General features: G+C 40.8%; 2 protein-coding genes across 7 annotated transcripts in view; both read left to right on the top strand.

The window, feature by feature from the left end:
• Nucleotides 1-21,910, top strand: part of LOC107981889 — a 1,212,633-nt gene that overhangs the window by 281,579 nt on the left and 909,144 nt on the right. The window lies entirely within an intron of this gene.
• Nucleotides 1-21,910, top strand: part of LOC100678982 (sterile alpha and TIR motif-containing protein 1) — a 275,936-nt gene that overhangs the window by 239,793 nt on the left and 14,233 nt on the right. The gene's annotated exons all lie outside the window — the stretch shown is intronic.

Raw genomic sequence — 21,910 nt, 5'->3', positions numbered from 1 at the left:
GAGGCTTGCTCCGTGGTTAGAGCACTTCGTCGCATGAAACTTTTTTTTTCCATCATTATTATTCCGTGTTTCATTGAATTCTCTTTAAAAGGTTTCTACCTTACCGACCCCTTTCTACTCCGGAGAGATCGGTAGAGAGGAGGGGGGCCTGCATGACGTCACTAAGAGGGGGGGAATCTTGTATGACGTAACTGAGGGGGGGGGGGATTCTGCACGACGTCACTAGGGGGGGGATCCTGCATGACGTCACTGAGGGTGTGTTCCAGAGGGAACGCCAGCAGCAGTACAGCAGTCCGGTCCGCGTTCGAAATTCCGCTGCTGTACTGTTACTGTGAAATCGTTCCGCGTCAGCTGTTTGCATGGTATCTTTTTTTCATGGTGCTGTAAAAGTTATTACCAAATTAGTATGGCAAATTATACAGAGAAAATTACTTTTTATGACCCTGAAACGCACGAAAACATTATTCTTCGTGTAATGAAAATTTTCTTTAAAATCATTATTATTGTATCTTACAATTACAGTTTCTATGTAATTATTGATTCGAGGAATTCTTCGACGTTCACGACGCGGAATGAAAAACATGATCGCGTCCTTTTCATCATCACTGTTTTCACTACTAGAAGACGATAAAAAGTTATCTAGCAAGATTAGATCTTACATTTCGTGATTAAAATTGTACAACTCTTTCAATGTATTACATACTATAATAACTGAACTTATAATAAGAACTTTGTAATGTTCAAGAGGTTACAACTGCAAACAGTACAAACAGAATCAGCTGACGCGGAACGATTTCACAGTAACAGCACAGCACCGGAATTTCGAACGCGGACCGGACTGCTGTACCGCTGCTGGCATTCCCTCTGGAACACACCCTGAACCCGCTCTCGCCGCCACGCCCCCTCGCTATGGCGACAGACGAGCATTTTCCCCACCATTCTGGGTAGATGGTGGGGATAATGTTTGTCTCGTCCATAGCTAGGGCTATACTACTCTCATTACTTACTTTGCTATTACTGCTCTGTTAACCTAAGTGTATGGAGTCTGTGGAATAGATTTCTCCCCAATCTTCCGATACACACGAGCAGCGTCCGTTTGGTGGTATCCCCGCTACAGAGGTTAGGGACGACTTGTAATCACTTAATCGTAATGTGAATTGATTGCGGATCCCGAGTGATCTTAGAGTGTGTTTTTTCTCCTTCCTTACTTTAGGGTTTCAAATCTACCCATGGTTCCCAGTTAACATAACTTAAACCGTTTCACACCCAAGACTATGACGAGTCAAAGCACACCCCCACCGCGGAGGTTCTGTTTTAAAGCCTGGGGAGTTCAAAAACCTTAGTGAAAACACGCCATGCCAGCGTTTCTCACATATATCGACAACTAACTCTCAATTTCTTTTGCACACTAGTTGTGCATTGCAACTAGAATTTTTTACTTATAAACACTTTACGAACCCTAATTATCCTTGATTTAGGAGGGTCGCACAGCATGTTTTCAAAAGCAGGCGTGGCGCTTTTCATAGTCACCGCACATGAACAGCAAAGTTGTACTGTTTCAGCAAGTGATTAGAGTGCTTGACTCCCAACTGGGCAATTTGAGTTTGTTTTTCGGTGACATTGCTTTGTTTTTCATGTGCCACGTAGCCTTCACCTTATCAGAAGAATTGTCTTCTTTACCTACCCAAACAACTGATTTCCGGGACTAAATGGGATTTTCGTGATTGGCCACTATGTATGAAAATGATAACCGTAGGAGTTGCTTGATAAATCATTACGCACCGTATGGAAGCTTGCAAGTGTGACGAAGAAAATTCTCTTAGAAAAAAGTTTACGAGTTTACTCATTTTTAGAGTAAAAATTTGATGTAATATGCCACGGAGTCTTTTCTCCGTTAAGGCTTAGAAAAGGAGCTCGAGAACGAAATCACTTGGACAATATTAATTATTACTAGCAAAGTACGCTTGCTTTGCTCGCAATTAACATAATGATTGACATAATCTTTCATTTAAGGTATATTATAACATAAAATTATGTTTTGATTATAAACAAATAACTAATAACAAAAAAAATTTGTATGTAATATTTAATTTTCCTTATATTAATAAAACATCATGTATACATGCTGTTTTATTAATTAATTACATATACCAAAACATTTTCGTATTGATAAAAAATTATTAATATAATTAAAATTATATTAATAATTTTTTATCAATACTAAAATGTTTTTGTTTTTTTTTATAGAATTCAAAAAGAATATTTATTTATATGTGTTGTAAATTTTAATTTTTTTTTGTATAAGAATTTAATAAAAAATAATATAAGTTAACATAAATTGATAAAGCTAATAAATTATTTAATATTTTATAAGAAATAATATACAGTATCGTGGTCGTGTGATTACATGGTTGCGAAATTATCAAATAATTTAATAGAGAAAAGACATAATTATAAAAAATTTTTTGATATTAAAATTGAATTCTAATGACAAAACATCTTTTTTAGGATAATCCACCAAATATTAATCAACATTTTGCTTAAAAAATGTTTTAAAAAAGAATAAATGTAAAATTTTTTACAGTAGAATGAAAGATTATAAATTTCTAATTTTCTAACGGAAACTAGCACAACTCACGATTTGCCACGAAGAGTAGCACATTTCCGAAATGCCGCCAAGGGTAACACAACTGTTCCGTCGAGACCCGAGCAGAAGAGTTCCGCCGTGAAAACGGTGTCGAGCGAACTCCGCGAGGTCGACGTAGAACCCGTGGCGCCATCTCCCGTGCTCGAGTTGAGTAAGCTACGTCGCGACTTGCTGCGCTCGCCGACAGCGCCGCCGGCCTCGAGTCGCGCGCGGTCGGACAAGCGTCGAGTCAGTTCTCGATAAGACGCCAAGCAGTTGACAGCTCGTGCTATCTTTAGCTAGCAACGAATCGAACGACTTCTCACTTGCGATCTCGCTCTTCCGTACGTCCGCCGAGTGTTGTGGTGCTGGTGCTTCAACTAATCTCTCTCTCTCTCTCTCTCTCTCTCTCTCTCTCTCTCTCTATCTCTCTCTGGATCTCTCGTCCTCTCTTGGTTTCTCTCATTTTCTCTCTTTTTCTCTCTATCTCTGCTTGCATGCCGCGTTTAGCTCGCGAACGGTTCCGCGAACGTGGTTGAGCACGCGTCGAAAACGTGCAAGTCGGTAGAATTGCGCTACCGACTTGAGTCAGCGGAACTGCGCCGCTAACACGAAGCGACAATTCTCTCTGAGAATCGTACAAGTTCACGACACACACACACACACAGTCCACACTTCTTCTATTCCGCAGCTTGTAACATTTTCGAGAGGGGTTTTATGCTGGACGGCTTTCCCCTCTCATTCTGAGCGTATTAAACACACTCGTTTTCGCTCAACCGAATTCTCTTATTTCTCTCCCACACCTCTCTCCTATGCGAATTTCAAAAAAAAAAGAACGATCGGGAATCCACGCCTAAGGGGCTTCCCGCGCGACAATTCAACAACTTACGTATTTCCGCAAAGACTTGCACAACTCGCGACTTTATATTACTTAAAATGTGAGTATTTTACGTTTTATTGGGTTATTGGGCTGGTTAAGTTCATGAAAACCTAAGACAAAGACTTTAAAAACTCCGGATCCGATGCACGCAGGGCCTTATTGCGTAGTGACATATCCCTTGCGGTAGCGACTGATTCTAAGGTGAAGTGGCGGTGTTTGGTAGTGTTGGTGTTTGATGCGTGCTAAATCCGTTCAACACCTTGGGAGCTTGCTAAATCCGTCCCTTAGCATAGTATACACCGGAGAGCCCTTTGAACTCAGATCCATACCACAGAGAAGTACAAGCTAAGGACCGTCGAGTGGAATCTCCGGCGTTAACAAGAGCAGTTGACCAACTTAAATATATATTGCCACGTGAATGCGTGTAGATTATAACAATCAGCATCTGCCACGAACGGGTGTTTAGAACCGTCTCAAGTGTGCAGGTTAATAATAATTGTAGATTGCTAAGATTAATTATAAATACAACTAAGAAATTAGACTAAACATTCTAAGAAACAATTGTAAAACGTAGAGCTTGCGAACATAATGCAAAATTCAGTTCAAACAAAATGCAACACCTCATTGAAACTCTGTATTCTGAACGTATGTAATGTGCTCTGGACCAATAAAAACATAACAATCAATACAATTGAAACCCCTGTGTATTACATCGTAAATAATATTTAACCTCAATCGGCATTAATAAATTCACATCAACTACGCTGTCACGACGTGCAGGTTGTAACGGTGCGAACTTGTGTACACTGCGAGCGACGCGCGCAGAAAAAATATCGCAACTAGGGAGTACATCAAAAAAGTGATCGGCGCCGAACCAATCAGCAAACAGCAGCAGCGGCGGTGAACTGGAAGGGGAAGCGGCCGCAGTAGCAGCGCCGGCGCACTGGAAGGGGAAACGCGCAGCAGTAGCTCGGCGCAGTAGCCCCTCATCCAGCTTCTCAAACTCATTCGCTCGACCAAGCTCGAACAGGATGGAGCAATACGGCTTCCTCTCCCAGTAAACTTTAGTCAGAGCAAACTTTTTTGTGCGCGAGTTAAGGTGCTGGTAATACATTCAGTTCCTTATACTTGCGGTTTTAAATTGAATTAAAATTTTTAATGTAAAGTAAAACGTAGCGAACAATAAAACTATTTGTATCTTATAAATATATATTTTAAAATTGTTCTATTAAACATCTGTGTAGTACGACTTCAGAGGTAATACGTCCTCTGAAGGTCAACTATACGAAACTTTTTATCAAACTGAACACTCTAGAGACATTACATCTCAGGAAAAAGTTCCAGTTAAGACGAGTAACTCAAACAGTAATACGTCTGTTTGAGTGAAAATCTTTCTTATATGAATGCAAACATAATAGTATATTGTGCAACTAGGGAGGAAAATTAGCTTTTTCTAGCGAGAGTAATGTTTTGAGCACGAGTGGGACTGTGGGAGTCAAGGGCGCCGTAGGCGCCCGAGACGGACACGAGTGCTCAAAACATCATCCGAGTCTGAAAAAGACACTCCCCCCTTGTTGTACACCGTACTTTTTTTGATAAGTGCATTAATAGACCACTTTTCATGCATCTGAAAGGAATAGAAAATTCGAGGAGAAAAAATGTTTTCCTCCCAAGGGAGTAATTTTTTCCTCACGCTGCTAAGAAAAACTCGATTCTCCATTCATTTTACATGCATGGAAAGTGTCCCTTTTCATGCACGTATCATAAAAAATCTCTTCTCAGGTATAATAATATAATACAATAGCCTTGGCTACAATACGTTAGTCAAGGACAGAATACTTCGACATCGCATCGCATCTTTACCTTCTCATAGTACATTATAATTTTTAATGCAAATAAGTCAGTTGTACTATAAAATTTTTGTCATACTAGAATATTTCAAGGACACTACGTCTTTGAGAAAATTCTAGAAAAAGAGAGTATCTTAAACAGTAATACAACTGTTTAAGTGAAAAACTTAAAATAAAATACAAACACAAAATTTATTTTCAGCTATATAAGTCTTGGCTACAATACATTAACCAAGTACAAAATAGGAAGATCTAATATACAAATTAAAATTCAAAATAAGAAGAGATTCAAATACCACGACATCCCGGACCACTAAATAATAATTTTCAAATAGAGCTAAGTCGGAGCGTTTCAAGGTAAGAGTTCGATTCCTGTGGACAAACCATCAGCATCTACACACGAGGTGAGAGTAGCGGGCAATACGCTGACTCCGCAAGACACAGAAGTGTCACAACCTACTTGCATTTAACGACCACAAGTAACAATGGACACTCCTACGTTCACCAAACGTATTTTTGCGTCGGATGTACTTATATCTTACAGTCCGTGCGTAACTCTAGTAACAATAAGAGCTGTCGGGCTTATGCTAGTTTCTGAATAAATAAATAATTATTTGTAGAGCTTGCGCAGCCCGTCCTTATACAAAGTACGGTCTTTACACCGTAATAAAACATTATATATATATATATATATATATATATATATATATATATATATATATATATATATAAAAGATTTTCTTATTAGTTTGTAGGAATGACTAGTTAAATAAACAATATTGTGTTGCTCTGTAAACAAAGATTTTATTTTAATTATTTTACTGTCTATTTACACTGTTTACCTTAGTCTTACCTGTAAACGAAGAAACGACAATTAAAGTTGTGACGAGACACGAGTCTCGCACATATAAATATACATGAGGACGGCCGTGATAAACATAAACATGCGCAACGCGCGAATACATACGAAGCGAAGCGAGCGCGCGCGCGCAACAACCTCGAGGCGATTCCGCACGAGCGCGAAGCACGACAGCCGCCAAACAGCTCAGCAACGACGCGCCAAGCGGCGCGAGCGGCGTACACGCTCAGACGTATCCACACCGTGGGCCTATATAAGGCGGACAGCGCAAGACGGTAGACAGTTCTACTCGAGCTCCACTCCAGGTAGCATCGTGCGCACACGTTACTACAGGGAACAGCGAGAGATAGATCTGCGCCGACGAAGTCGTGTCGTGAGCACACGGGACGACTTGGTAGACGAACCGAAACCCGTATCTCCGAACCCCGAAACTCCGAATTGCCGTCGTGAGCACACGAGGCAACCCGGAACACCCGAGCGACATCGAGTCTCGTCTACGTGAGCACACGTGACGATACACGGTGCCACCGTAAAAATCCTAACCAACAAAGCCAGCCTTACGCCGACATCTCACGACTCGCTATACCTCTGTGCGCACACCGGATAAAGAGAGGAACGAGACGAGCGACGAAGATTTGTGGAGCCGTGCGCACACGACTTCATAAATCCGAGGGATAACCTCAAAATCCCGTTACATTATCCTGGCCGCTACTGTGCGCACACAGGGCGGTCGAGATTGTTATTACGCAAGTCACCCGGATCGGTGTAGCCGTGCGCATACGACTCCACCGTACCGAATGAAATCCTAACCTTCAAACCCATCACCGATCCGCCATACCGTCACCGTACCAAAACACCGTAGCCGTAACCACCGACGCATTGTTGTAGCGAAGTCGTGTAGATATTTTCGTAAGTTGTTAACAGCGCTAGTTTAAACAATTCAATTTGTAAAGGCGAAATATTCTTAACCAAGCGCATAATTGATTTCTGTTTCAGACGGGATTTAACAACTGATTCCCAATTACTATTATCTACTTAAGGAAATATATTTTGTTAACATTAAAAACATAAGAACAGACTCTTTTATTGCCCCTTTCCCCAATCCAGATCCTGGAACCGACTGACTGTCCAAATCCTGGGGAAAGTTGAACCGTTACAAAGTTTATTCTTTAATTTGTCACTTCTCTTTTACAACTTTTATTTTCTCTCTCTTTATATGCCACGTGTTTTTCTTAACCTGTAAACTTCCAGCCAATTCCTACTTTACCCGTGGAGAAGCGCGGTATAATTTAAACTAAGAAAATACATTTTCTTCACATACACTCACACACACACACACGCGCATATATACATACAAGTATTGGGGGATTTTCACGAAAATTATTAAATACAATATTTTATTATATTAACGAGCTACTTTAAGACTTTTTTTTCCAGTCGCCCAGAATAATTAACCTATAGTTAACCTTATAAGTAGACCTAGATCTATATTTCTTAAAATATTCTCATCTTACCCATACATTATATTAATTTTAATATTATGTAAATAACAACAACTATGATTATTCGAAGCTAAGGAAGAGCGAGTACCTTAGCGAGTGTGTGTGTGTGTTCAAGGATTCCATTATGATGTCTAAGAAAGTTACAATTCAGAATTTTCTACTTTTGTCTCTAATTTGTGAATTCAGCTCTGTCGACTTCTAGCTCTGTCACGCGGCAAAACTCGTACGTATATATCATCGCTAGTTATAGTGCAAAGTTGCATGAGTCGCTGAATGCGTGCATAACGACAGCGCAACTTCAGCCCAATGTCCGATTCTAGTTGTTTAAGTCTAAGTTATCTAGAGATACTATAAAGAACGGTGCATTTTCCTGCTCTATTCCACCACTCACAGTGCAGCACTAGACAAGAAGTTTTAACTCGGAGAAGATAGTATAGTTTTAAGCGCATATTCTCCGAAGTCACTTTAACACGCGTTTCTCTTCTTCATGCAAATCATTTATTGTGAGTTGCAATAAATCAGCAGATACATTGACTGATAAACTCATGTTTATTCATATTTCCTATATTTTTGCTGCAATCGTGAGCTTAATACTGTTGTGAACAAGTCCTTGCACGTGCCATGGAAGTGAAGGTTATTCGTGATTTAAACAAGAAACCTCAGACTTTCAAGAAAGTATACTTGAAAGTCATTTTTTTGATGCAACTGGTATTACAGATTCAATAGATAAAATTATTTTAAATACTCCAAGTTTATCATCAATAAACAGATTTCAATAATAGTCGATTATAGTAAGTGTGAAGGGAAATTCCTCGAATTTCCGTTAGATTCGCACTTGTGTATAAGTGTGTGTGTATGTGTGTGTGTGTCTATATATATATATATATATATATATATATATATATATATATATATATATTGTAACGTGGAGTTCGACTGCACGTTACAAGTGGAAAAATTGCGCCGCGCAATAGAGAGGCGACGACAACCTCGCAACGTGGCAGTTCGTGCCGCGTCGCGGGAGCTCGGCCTCTTTCGCTCCGCAATGCTGCTACCGATAGGACGTCTGCGCTGCTCACCGAGGTTTTCCATTGTCTCGTGACACCTGTACCCGTGCGCCATTGCAGCTCCCCTTCGCTCTCGCTATCGTAGCAAGTAAGAAAAAGTGTACTTAGCGTACGAATAAATTAGTGCGGCTGTGCCTCGGATGAACGCGTCGCGACACGGTTAGTGCGACGCAATGCACTTTGACGGTCATGGCAAGGACGGCGAGCCGTGTGCCGTGAGGTCTCGTCGCCTGTTGCAAATTTTGTAAGCTCTCGTTTTTTTTCGCTATCGTTCCTTTCACGCTACCGTTACCCTCCGCTCAAGCTACCGTTTGTCCTTTTCACGCTCTCGCTCTCGCACAATTCCTCGCTATCGTTACCCATGTAGTGTGCATATTTCCTCGCTATCGCTCTCCTCTCGTATTGTACCTCCCCGCTATCGTTTCCTCACCCCCCGCTATTCCTATCAGCTACCGATTACTGTGTGTTACCGAGCTACCGTTAGTAAGTAAGTTAGCGATTAAGTTAGGTTAGTTATTATTAGAGTTTCCGTTAAATAACTGTTAGAATGCACGAGTGTGCGCGGAGAGGACGGGCAAGTGTTGTGTGTCGTCGCGCGGTCGTGTCGAGGTCGTCACATCGTGAAGTGGTTTTCGGGGATTTATTATAGTAGTACGAGTTTTTCACGACGCGGTATATGGGAAAATAAGCGTCTGATGGGCCGGGGAAATCGCATAACTCGCGAGAATACGCCGCTATGGACGCGCTGGTCGTCGGGGCCGGTAGACGATCAGAGAGGCGAGGCGGGTATTCGCCTGCACCGACAAGTCGGTGGACGGCGCGCTGACAAGCGTGGCGGTGGCGTCGATTGTTCGGTGGGCGCGGGTGATCTCCCCGGAAGGAGGTTAGAATTATTAAAATCGTTGCGGGGCCGCGTGTAGAAATTTGCTCTTACTCTCGATGACCTCGATTCGGCGGCGTGACGTGCCGCATAGTAGTTTAGTTAGTTCAGCGTAGCGCCTCTGGACTGTAGAGGCCGCAGGTTTTCGGCAGGTTGCCGTGGTTGTTAAGAGAGAACATGAAGAATAAATACGACATATCATACCAGCAGCAAGCCTTAATGAGTTTTATGACCCACGACCCTGTTCGATACTCCACCCATTCCTTAGAGCTAGCCGAGCTCATCTCCCACGCCGTCAGGTCCCAACACACGGTGGCGCTCACACGGAAAGGGGATCGCGGGATCCTTGGCATCTCGATGCCTGGCGCCCTGGGCCGAGGCGGCCCGCCACCGTGTATGCATTGGAGTGTGACGGCGCGCGAACATAGATTTAAGAACGCTGGGCTGCGCTAGCAGACCCCAGTGTTTCAATATATATATATATATATATATATATATATATATATATATATATATATATATATATATATATATATATAGACGACTACCGTTTATAGGTATTAGCATCACGTGACAGTACGCAAAAAATTGCGTAGCGAGCGACGCGTCGACTAGTCAGTCTAGCTCCGACCAAGCTATAAGTTAGATGGTGATATATTTAGGAAGCCCCCGTTGCGATATTGTTAAGGTGGAGATTGCCGCTGTCCTAGGCATCTTCTCACACTATATTAGTGTAATAAATAAACTCTTATTCTTCTAAACATCCACTGTGTTCTTTACTCCGCTCTTATAATTTCCTCAAGAGGTTTTGGGCCCAGGAGTTTTTATTACGAGTGATTTCGTGAGTCATCCACACACGAAACGAGTTAATCGGACATAACGTAGAGTCCGCAGGACACCGAAGTATCACAAGCAACTTGCCTGCAACGACCGTAAGTACAGCGGACACTCACACGTCCGCCAAACGCAGTCTAGGACTGAATACCGTCCGCACGCAAATACGCGTCCGCGCAGACTAGCAGCGCGGAACATCCTCAATTCCACAGTCCGCGTGTAACTTTAGTAACAGAACAGGCTCTCGAGCCGAAGGATAGTTCTCGCTAATAAATCATTATTTGTAAGACTCGCGCAGCCCGTCCTACTATTTAGTACGGTCTTTACATAGCCAATAACGCAGATATTTGGATAACTGATAGTGGAGCCTCCAGGCACCTGACATACCGACGAGACTGGTATCAAGACACTCTAGCCAAGGTGTTGGAATAATTTTGATTTAAAAACTCATTGACGGTGGATATCCGGAAAAATCGATAACGTGCTATACGTTCCGCGTTTGCGAAAGAACCTGTTTTTAGTAGGAGTTTGCACCTCAAAAGGATATCGAGTTTGCTTTGGTGGCAAAGGTGTGAAATTTTTCTTCGGAGATTCGAAGGTCGCAGAAGGTGTCAAACAGACTAACGAGATCTACCAAACGCTATTCAGGGTCATCAAGCCGCTCGAGGCAAATGTATCGACGACTGATTTTCAGCGGTGGCACGAGCGAGTCGGCTACATCAATGAAAGGACATTTTTGGCTATGGCGAAGAAAGGTGTGGTGAGAGGAGTTGATATCAAAACTGAGCCAGCTCTCACATGTGAGTCGTGTAAATATGGAAAATCGCACATTCACCCATTTAAGAAAGATCAAGAGCATCATGAGTGGCAGCCTGGCGAACTATTTCATACTGACATTTGCGGTCCTATAAATGTATCCTCGCTGGGTGGATCAAGGATATTTTTTTAACATTTATAGACGATGCCTCCGGCTATACATTTGTATACTTTCTCAAGCATAAGTCGGACGTGTATGATCGATTTAAGATATTTGAACGGCTTATAAACACCAAGTTCAATCGTCCTATTAAAGTTCTCAGAAGCGACAATGGCACCGAGTACTGCAACAGCTCTATGAGAAAGCTGCTTGAAGATAGAGGTATCAAGCATGAGACGTCTGCACCCTATACGCCACAACAAAATGGAAAATCAGAAAGGGAAAATAGAACTATTGTAGAGAGTGCACGCACCTTGCCGTTATGAGCAAAGGCATCCAAGTTTCTGTAGGCCGAGGTAGTCAGTACGGCTGTATATCTACTTAACATAATGTCACCCTGGAAAAATCCTGAGTCCTTTTGAAGTTTGGACAGGCCAGAAACCTGATTCAGTCACCTTAGAGTGTTTGGATCTCCAGCTTTCGTTCATATACCCAAACTATTCTGCAAGAAAATGAACGAAAATCATACAAAGCAATGTTTTTTGGGTATCAAGGAAATTCCAGAAACTACAGATTTTACAATCCAGCAACGAGAAAGGTGTCTGAATTCAGAAAGGTAGACTCCATCGAGGACTGAGTTGGAGAGGATCTGGCATATGTAGGCGAGCTAGAGGATTGCGTCATTATGAAGCAAATTATATCATTCTGTACATTAAAAGTATATGCTAATGTATTTTGATGATTTAATAATTTTAAGATTTTCCGTAAAAGCCATGGAGTCATGCTAGCAAATTGTGTAAGAAGTGAAGTTGCCTTTGATTACTAATGGTGTTATTCTATAGTTACATTTATGTAGTTAATGATTCAGATCGTTTGTCCAATTTTAATATTGAAGTTCACACTCCATATTTAGTTATATTATTCTAGATTTTAGTTTGTTTAAACTTTTCAATTTTAAATTGTAAATTGTATTGCATATATTGTTGGTGCATAATAATATTGTTTGATAGTTATTATTTTTCTCTAATTATTAGTGATATATGTGCGTGTATGTATATAATTTGTTGAATTGCACAAGTGTTCCATGTATGCGTATCCTGCCTTCAATAAAGTACTTCAATGGACTTATTAGATAAGTGATTCATTATAAATTAAAAACAAAAATTATTGTTTATATCTTTTTCTATTAAGCATTTACTTTGTGGAATTTATTTTATTGTTGCAGGTTTTTCAATGTTTATGATGTTTGTAGCAAATGAATTTTTTTATCAGCCACTTGACTAGTAAAGTATATTATTTTTAATTTATTAAAATTATTATTTATCTTGTATATAAATGATTTTGTTAAATTTAATTGAAAATTATAATGTCATTGATATTTCATTATAGTAAAAAATTAAATAAAAATTTGTTTACGGTTAAAATTATGATTAAAATATTGTTCTTATTATAATTTTTATTATTATTATTATTAATTTTTCAATGCAATAATGATTGTTATTTATGATTGTTATGATTTGATATGTATAATCTAGTTACAATTTAATTAATGTATACAATGCATAAATTACAATTTAGTAAAAGTATCTTGTTCTATATTTGTTTAAGAAGTCGATTCTGTGATGGAGTAATCATATATCATTGAGTTAATAATTTACATTTTTATAATTTATATCTATTTTTATAATTGTGTGGCATAGTGTTGCGTTCTGAGCAAGCAAGATTGTAGATTCATCGTTTTAGACTTTATCTTTATATGGGGTAGTTGTATATGTATGTTATACACATCTACACATATGTAAGTATTTAGTGGACGCAAGAGTATAATGAAAAATTCACCAATTCAAGATTTTAAGTAACATACAAATATTAAATGTATACACACACACACACACATATATATATATATATTTATATACATGGTGATAAAAGCAATATAAGTGACTTGCTGCTGTCAACCATAGCAGGGCAGCACAAATTTTGTGTACTACATGACAAAGTAGTGGTTGACAAAGACAAGCCTTTACCGTTCACAGGCTTACAGGATACGGGCTGTGCAATAATATATTGTGATGATGCGTGTGCTTTAAAAAAAGGAGTGATAAGAAAGTAACAGTATTCACGAAGACAGAAGAAAGTGAAGATTTAGTCAGAAAAAAAGGTAAAAGGAAGTAGGGTAAAAACATTCTAAAAATTTAGTCTAAGCATGGTGTAGAGTTTAAGTGAAAAAAGTTAGTTCAAGCAAGTTCATACTATAAGTATTAAACATACTGCAAGTATGTGTAATATACGGTTATTTTGAAATAACTAAGTCTAGGCGTTGTGCAGAATATAGTATATTCAATATATATAGTGAGTTTGAGTGAAAAAAGTTGATTCAAGTAGGTATGACATGTAATATAAGGTTTTTTAAAAAATTTGAGCTAGGCTTAGTGTAGAATATAGTATATTTAATATATATAGTGAGTTTGAGTGCAAAAAGTTCGTTTAAGAAAGTATGAAGTGTAATATAAGGTCACTTCGTATAAAAATTAGTAAAAGTATGCGTATATATACATGGTGATAAGTATGATAATATACAGTTACAGTGCAAGTGTTTAATATAGTTAGAGTGAAAACAATTAATATTTTCTTAAGATTTAAGGTTATTCAGAGGGATAAAGTATCAAAATTATACGTATATATAGATCCATATGCTCAGTGATGGCTTAGAATATAGTATATTAAACATATATAGTCATTGTACAAGTGTTTCATAGAAGCAAGTTTGAATAGTTTGAGCTCATTTGGGCCATTCGTTCTTTTGGAATCTTACGGTAAGTGAATTATGGACTCCCTACTATACGTAGGTATTATAGAGGCATATAGAAGGTCTAAAACCATCAAAATAAAGGTAATTATGTCTAAGAATAGAATAAAAATTTGGTTCATTTATATAAGTATTTATAAATTTTTAATGAAAAATTTTGATTTTAATTTCAAAGGTGGTGTGCCCCTTTAAGATGATGATGTTACCAGAAAATGTAATTTGGTCAAGCACAGAATTCAATCACTCGATAATCAACCAATTAAGCAACCTATTCGAAGACCACTAATTCATCAACTTAAAGAATTGAACTTATGTATTGCTGCGATGAGCTTTCAAGGAGTTATTGAAGAATCGGATAGCTCATATTGTTCACCTGTAGTTTTGAAGAAGAAGGATGGTAAAATTCGTTTTTATATTAATTTTTACAAAATGTTTGCTATTACAATCAAAGATTCATATCCTTTACCAAGAGTTGACGATACTCATGATAAACTTGCAGAATATTCGTGGTTTTGTACACTGGACTTGAAGAGTGAATACTGACAGATTAAGATTCGGGAAGAAACACCCAATAATGAAGACTGCTCTGCTCACGGTTCATCTGAGCTGTGGTTTTTTTCGTGGGCGTGAAGGTAAATACCGGAGCAGGGACTTGACGAGGTTCTACAGCATGACATTTTCCGCTGTCTTGTCTGAATACTGATTTTGACTAACTTCGAAGATAAGAAATGCAAGATAATTCAACCGCTAGAAGCTTGAATTCAGGACAGAGATGAATCTTTATTCCTGTAAGTGATGATTGGAGTCTGCATCTGTAAGCGCCGCTTGGTAACTTGATGCCTGCTTTGGGTCAAGATAGAGAACGTTAATAGGATCTTGTAAGTCATCATTGGAATAAAAAGAAGATCAACCTGCTTGAAGAATGGAAGGTTATGGATTGTCAAGACAATCTGAAAAGAAGGGGCAATGTTGTGACCGAGCCCGAACGTAGCACCATTCGAACGCCAAGAATCGCACATAGCGACCCTTAGCAACGTAAACAACGGCGTCGCGAATGTTATGTTCGAGTTTAAGTTTCGCTTTTATAAATAAAGTACCCATACCTGGTCACAACAATACCTAACAAAGAACAAATCCATCGATCCTCACTTGTAACATTTTTAGTGCTAATTATGGGGATTTATTCGCAAATACAGAGATTAGAGGAGAGATTGCCGATGAGCATGGGCGAAAGCGCGCCGTGCGATATGCAGTCGTAAGCTAGCGCCGCCCTGCGGTTTTCGCTCCGAACTATACGCATCTAGAAGCAGCGGTGGAAAAGTAGGGGCGGCCGTACGCAACTAGCTTCCCCAGCAGCAGCAGCGGCGAAGAGGGAAGTAGAGAGTACACAATCACATCGCGGCGCGGCAGAGCATAGAGCAGAAATAATATAAGCGGCGGTAACTGTCAAGGATTCGGGCCTACGCGGTGAATATGATTCATAAACAATGATATATTTATAAATAATCACCGATAAACTCTAAGCTCTTAATGTCAGTGGCCATGATCGTCTTTATGAAATCAACCCTCATAATTAAAAACTTTAATTTTTTGGACGGATTATGGTTAAACCGACACAAACACGTTAAGCTTAAGCTTGAACAAAGCTAAATTAAACTAACAAGCCACCCCAGCCTCCCGATAAACATATGCTACTTTCAGTTTTTCTCCATCAACGATGATTGTGGCGGCGCGGTCTACGTTGTTGCTTGGTATTCTTATGCACTCGGGTTCGAGTCCGAGTCTCAGCAAATCTTTTTTTTCTACTTGCTGATAAAATATACAGTATACAATAATAAGGCAGTATGCCATTCTGCTTCTGCAATTATATTTCAATTTAGCTAAGTATACGGTGGGCCTGCAATAAATATAGGTATAATTTACTTCTTAATCGTTTATGAAAAAAAAGTATATAATGAAACTTCTTGAATTTTAGGAATACAAATTAATAATTTTTTTGTTTAATATCAATGTAATTAATAAAACGTTATCTTACTAATAAGATAATTTAAATTTATTTAAAATTGTATTTTTTCTTTACGTAAAAAACTATAAATAATGGTAGTTATACATTGCAGATTCCCTCTGTACCGTATACTTACCTAAATTGAAATGTAATTGCAGAAGTAGAATGGCATATTGCGTTATTATTGTATACTATATATTTTATCAACAAGTAGAAAAAAAAATTTGCTGAGACTTGGACTCGAACCCGAGTGCATAAGAATACCAAGCAACAACGTAGACCGCGCCACCACGATCATCGTTGGCATATGAAAACTGAAAGTAGCATATGTTTATCGGGAGGCTGGGGTGGCTTATTAGTTTAATTTAGCTTTGTTTAAGCTTAAGCTTAACTTGTTTGTGTCGGTTTAACCATAATCCCTCTAAAAAATTAAAGTTTTCAAAAGTTTTAGATTCTAATTTTTTTACACTTATGTTGTTGTTTAAACATTCTTTTTAGTCCAATAATATGCCCGAATAGTTATTTGGCGTTGGTTGAAACTACTGCGAGGTGTGGATGCGCAAATTCAACAGTCGCCGTTTGTCACTTTTCCTCCGCCGCGTCAGGCGCGGTGAACCTAAGAATATATAGCGCCTCTCCCTTCTCCTCCACTGCCGCTGGATGCGTATACTTCCCCTACGCTCCTTTTCTAGATGCGTATAGTTCGATCGCAGGCCGCAAGTGGCGTCATGATCGAATTCGCCACGCATTTTTAACACGGCATCGGCAATCTCTCCTCTAATCTCTGGCAAATATACGAAAGTGTTTTGACATCGCGGTAGAGACATATTTGTTGGTTGCTATTTAAATCTAATGAGTTTGTCCATACTCTTCCCTGTACTCGCCTCAGCTACTGTGTCATTAGTGAATTCTGCGCCGCAAGCAAATTATGCGGAGCAATGTAATAACAATAATCTGTAAAACATAATTATGGGAAGCTAAGCAGCAGCTATCGACGACACAACGTCCGTGGATACTCGGGCAAACATAATCGTGGTGATAATAGAAATTATACAAATGATAAAATATTTAATAATAAGTGCAATGATAGTTGAAGCGACAAATATGACAGTAACAGCAATAATAATCATCATTACAACAGCGGAGGCAAACATGGTTTAAGAAATAAAAATAATGATTGTGATAGTTAAAGGCAAAATAATGAAATTTTTATTCTAATCTAGATAAACGTCTATCGCTGATGTATATGATACATAAATCAACTTATTTTTTTGCGTTATATTAAAAAACAACGCAGACTGGTTTTAAAAATACATTTTACAAAAATCATACGTGCAGGAATATTTTGAAACATTGAAACTTATACCATCAATAATCTACAGCTTCAGAACCCTCAATGTAAGGTTAACTGAAAAAAAGGTCAAATTTGCCTTTTAAGAAGCCAAGCTAGTGGAACTTGAGAGTAGCCGTGCATCAATAAATGAGAAGTGTGCAGCTATGACAGAGCAGGTCCGACAACTGGAAGAGCAGGTGTAAGGTCTTTCCAATTTAAATAAAAACAGCAATATTAGTAGTTGGTGATATTTGTATTAGTAATATTAACGATGATAATGGTGCAGCAGATGTCGGTCTGGGCGGCGATATCAAGTCCGCTGCTGTATGGTTCCAAACAAAGAACTGCCTGCGTTGAATGCGGGGCCTCTGTTTTGAGGGTGCTAGCCACTCGTGACCGGATAAAGATAGTCCACGTATAGATGGGGCGCAACGTGATGAGACAATGGCGGAAATAATTGTTTCGAATGTTTGTGATGGGATATACGCTTAGCGTCTTGTGGTACTGCACGCCATTCTCACCACAGTTAAGCCATTGATCATCGCGGCCAATATGTATAAACAATCGTGGGTCTTCGCAGTCAAGTTTGGCACATCGTCGGTCTCTGTGGGCGGTAACCTATCTCGTCTCAACACAGTTGGGACAATCATGCTCGCTAAAGGTAGAATTGCTGCATTTAGTACCTAAGACATCAATGTAACCTTCTTAAATGAGGAAACGCGTAAAAGCCTGGTATTAAGTAAAATATTTATTAATGATCTCTTAAGAAAAGAAAATTCTATACATTTTAGCAAACTCAAACGAATTGCTTAACATGACATTTGGCCAATAGACAACATATTTCACCTAAAGACACTTTACCTACAGACATTTAACTAAGCCATCATTTTGCCAAAGAAACATGTTCTTAAGAGTAATGGTATTGAAAAAAATCTCGCCAAAGCAAACATTTTTCCAAGGGTCATGTTCCCATAAGAAATTTCGCCAAAGCGGCACTTTGCCAAACAACATTCCGCCAAAGGTGACATTTCGCCAGAAATAATAATTCGGGCTTATTCTTGAGGCGACTTTTGTATTATTGTCGAATTATTGCTTTAGTTATCGTTGTATTTTACCAACAAACTCGCGGTGACAACAAGGGCCCGGCGTGTTGCGATGCGTCGCGTGGGCCGGCGTCGTGGCAGCGTTGCGGCTGTCTTCCGAGAATACCGCCAGCTCGCCGCCGCCGGCTTCAGAGAAGAGTCCCGAGGAGCCGCGTCGGGATGGCTGATCAGCCAATCCGCGTCTCGACCGCTCCGCGTGAGAAGTCCGTGCGGACTCATAAGCCAATCGGAGACTTTCTCCCGCGTGACGTAGGGAGAGGGAGAGTGTAGTTTTTGCGAGCGCGAGCGCGTTCGCGCCCGAAAATCGGAGAGTCTTTTACTAGATCTCAAGGTGCTCGCACGTATCTCGAGCTGAAGAAAAGAAGAGTAGCTGCTGTCAACTGTAGGTCTTCCCCGGAGAGAGAGAGAGAGAGAGAGAGAGAGAGAGAGAGAGAGAGAGAGAGAGAGAGAGAGAGCAACGAGGAAGCCTTGAGGAGTTGAAGCTGCTGAGAGCTGCCTGGACATCGGTGCGACGTCGGCAGGAGCCACACCGCCACCCGACCAGACAGCGAGAGTCGTCCCCGTTGGCCGAGACGGCGTCGCCTGGACGAGCCATCGAGAAGAAGAAGTGTGACGTGGCCAAACTCGGAGAAATTTGAAAGTCTCCCACGAGGCCCGACGGCCCGCACAATTAATTTTTTATACGTTTTCTTCGCGTTTTCTCGGAGGAGGTTCCGCCGAATCCTCTCTCCCTCGCTCGGGTTTGCAAGGGGGTAATCGGAAATCATAACTCTCGAGTTCTCTATTTACAGCACTTTATTCTCTCACCCGTCCTCCGATACAAATCTCTCTCTCTCTCTCTCTCTCTCTCTCTCTTTCTCTCTCTCTCTCTCATACACTCTCTCGCGTTTACCTCCGATCCCGCATGTCGCGTCGCAGTCTCCGAATAAAGGCGCGCTCTCACGCGAACCACGCTGTCGCGGCCGAAGCCGAATTTCCTCTACGACGCGGTTGTTGCTCGACGGTATCTTCGCGTCCGCGATAACGCTTCTCTCTCTCCTTCGTTCTCTTTCTTTGTTCTCTCACTCTCACAAGCACACTCTCTCAACCACGTTCGCCTTCGCGCTCCTCTCACGATCGCGTCCGCGAATCTCCTAACTCGTCTCTGAGTACCTACTTAGTTTTCGCCTCGACGCCTAGACTAACGCTGGCAGCTCGACTCGGGATGGCAACTTCCTTGAGATGACCTTGGCGCAGCTTCCTCTCTCGTTCCCTCGGTTGAAGTGGCCTCGGAAGTCCAGGTCGTCCTCTCGATCTGGCTGCTCGCTTCATCTTCTTCTAGACATCCTCACGATAACCCTCGAACTTTACACCCCACAATAAATCTCACAAAGACTCTAACTCAAATTTCTCCGTTGCATGTGTTCCGCCCGGGCGTCACACAAAAAGTGCGCGAACGGGAGAAAAGCGCGCTCTTCACCGCTCGCTCCCGGTTTTTCCACCCCTCGATTCTCTTCGCGCGCGGTCCCATCGGCCGAAAACCGACGCGTATCAGCCTTGCACGGCTCATCTTCCCCGCTCCTCGTTGCCCCGACGGCGCGAAGCTCGGCTCGGCTCGGCGATTGGCGCACGCGCTCTCCTCACACGCTCTCTCTCACTCGCACTCATACTATCCCTATCTCCGCACTGGTGCAGCAGTGCCACTCTCTACACGTTTCTCTGTTTCTCTTCTCTCTTCCTCGGCGCCGTCCTTCCTCCGGTCCGGTGATGTTCCATATTCACGTGCACTATGCGCACTCGCGATGTACCTCGGGAAAAATAGCACAACATTTAGAAGAGCCCTGGCAACTTAGCTGTCGCCAGTGGTTCTCCGCGTTCGGCTAACTTGCCTTCACGTGACGTGCAAATGGCACTGTCGCACGCTTCTAACACTAACACTAGCAAACACCGCCCCTTAACCTTAGAATCAGTTGTAGCCGTCAGTGAGTAAGTCACTACGCAAAAAGGCGCTGCGTGGATTGGCTCCGTGGTTTTTAAAGCCTCGATACCGATTGACGCAGTTATGAAATTAAGATAAGAAAGATCGCGATAGTCCAATCAGCATTCGCCACAAAGGATCGCCGCGTACGCCTTGCAGTCGTCTTTCACGCGCACGAGGAGTGCTGACACAGAGGTCAGAGCACTCGCTCCGATTTTCGGCGCTCGGTTGTGCAATGTCGTAGTCGGATGCACCTGCGATCCGTATGCACTCTCTACGTGCTCACACGGTTGCTGGTTCGCAGGATGTACAAATATATAATTGAAGAGTATAAACGTGGGACATTACAACGGCGAGTCCTGCGTGGCTACGGCCACCACGTTGTAGGGAAAGGCTGGGCGAAACATATTTGTGAAACTTAAATAAAGTGTTTGTGTCTGTGTTCTTTTCTTTTTCCCCTGCGTTCACGATTCCAAAATTCAAAGGGATAACCGGGGAAAGACCCATGAAATTTTTATCCAAACTGCAAAACTACATTGCTCTTATGCTGCCCGATGATCAAGAGCTAACGTGTATCATTTCCCAAGCACTCGAAGACGAAGCCCAAAATTGGTGGTACCTCCTTTAGCCAGCGTAGATAGTTTCAATACATTTTCTGAAAAATTCAAAGAACGATTTTGGAACAAAAATATAATGCGAGAAAAATTGAATACGGTCAATTTAACCTGGGGCAAAGAAATCGCGTATGCTATGCTACATATATGTTTGGCTTAGCACAGGAGCTAGAGCAAAACTTAAAGGAGCACGAGCTCGTCAAAAAATTGGCTGAGCATTTTGACAGAGAGATTCGACGGGCAGTAGCCGGTCACAAAATTCAAAACATCAATAAATTTCTAGAAATGCTCGCCGATTTTGACAACGATGATGCATTGAAGAAGAAAGATAATCAAATAACTAACAAAATAACTCATAAGGACAGTCCAAATACTAACTACCCTAGTAATACGGACGCACCCAAATCATATACTAACACAAACACAACATGGCCAAAGCCAAAACAAACTGAACACAAAATACAAACAATACAATCTACAAACAAGAAACCAAACGAAATAGACAAAACTAACGTCAACAAAACACAGGGGCAAGGTGGGCAAATAAAAAGACAACCTTTACTAAAGACCCTGTAGACATTTATCAATTCAAGACTCGGAAAACGAGTAGTAGTTGCGTCAGCATTGGATGCATTCTCAGACGTAATATAAGACATATCTAAAAATATTAATTAA

Source organism: Nasonia vitripennis (genome assembly GCF_009193385.2).
Source record: "Nasonia vitripennis strain AsymCx chromosome 2 unlocalized genomic scaffold, Nvit_psr_1.1 chr2_random0004, whole genome shotgun sequence".
NCBI classification, from domain to species: domain Eukaryota; kingdom Metazoa; phylum Arthropoda; class Insecta; order Hymenoptera; family Pteromalidae; genus Nasonia; species Nasonia vitripennis.
Note: the sequence above shows the minus strand (reverse complement) of the source record. Positions and strands in the feature narration are given on the sequence as shown.